General features: G+C 56.9%; 1 protein-coding gene across 1 annotated transcript in view; it reads left to right on the top strand.

Moving 5' to 3' along the window:
* The window catches only part of COL5A1 (collagen, type V, alpha 1), a gene marked incomplete at its 5' end in the record, with an annotated part of 94,117 nt that overhangs the window by 21,822 nt on the left and 71,439 nt on the right, over positions 1–856 (top strand). The gene's annotated exons all lie outside the window — the stretch shown is intronic.

Here is an 856-nt window from a genome sequence, read left to right as displayed (position 1 = left end):
CTCCCCCCTGTGGCCGGGTGACCTCTGAGCGTCCCGCCTGGGTGGGGCCTCGAGCAGGACTCTGCCATTTGTGTGTGCGTGTTGGGTACCTGTGTTCCGGGTGACCTCTGAGCGTCCCGCCTGGGTGGGGCCTCGAGCAGGACTCTGCCATTTGTGTGTGCGTGTTGGTGTGTACCTGTGTGTGGGTGCACATGTGTGTACCTGTGTGTATATCTCTGTGTGTATGCGTGTGTGTGCATGTTCGTAAATCTGTGTGCATGCGTGTGTATGTGTGCATGCGTGTATATGTGTGCATGCGTGCATGCGTGCATATGCGTGCATGCGTGTATATGCGTGCATGCGTGTGCGTGCGTGTGCATGCGTGCACACGTGTGCATGCGTGTGTATGCGTGCATGCGTGTATATGCGTGCATGCGTGTGCATGCGTGTGTATGCGTGCGTATGCGTGCATGCGTGTATATGCGCGCATGCGTGTGTATGTGTGCATGCGTGTGTATGCGTGTGCATGCGTGTGTATGCGTGCATGCGTGTGCATGTGTGTGTATGCGTGCATGCGTGTGTATGCGTGCATGCATGTGTATGCGTGCATGCGTGTGTATGCGTGCATGCGTGTGCATGTGTGTGTATGCGTGCATGCGTGTGTATGCGTGCATGCGTGTGCATGTGTGTGTATGCGTGCATGCGTGTGTATGCGTGCATGCGTGTGCATGTGTGTGTATGCGTGCATGCGTGTGTATGCGTGCATGCGTGTGTACGTATTGGTCAGTGGCTCTGGGGGCCCAGAGTAGGCAGCTCGTTCTTCGTGGCCTCAGCTGACCTATGGGCTGCCTGGTCCCCATGGTCCCTGTCTTGCTGG

This window comes from Myotis brandtii, unplaced genomic scaffold, assembly GCF_000412655.1.
Source record: "Myotis brandtii unplaced genomic scaffold, ASM41265v1 scaffold357, whole genome shotgun sequence".
Classification (NCBI taxonomy): domain Eukaryota; kingdom Metazoa; phylum Chordata; class Mammalia; order Chiroptera; family Vespertilionidae; genus Myotis; species Myotis brandtii.
The sequence above is the reverse complement of the archived record's forward strand: the minus strand, read 5'-3'. Positions and strand labels throughout refer to the sequence as shown.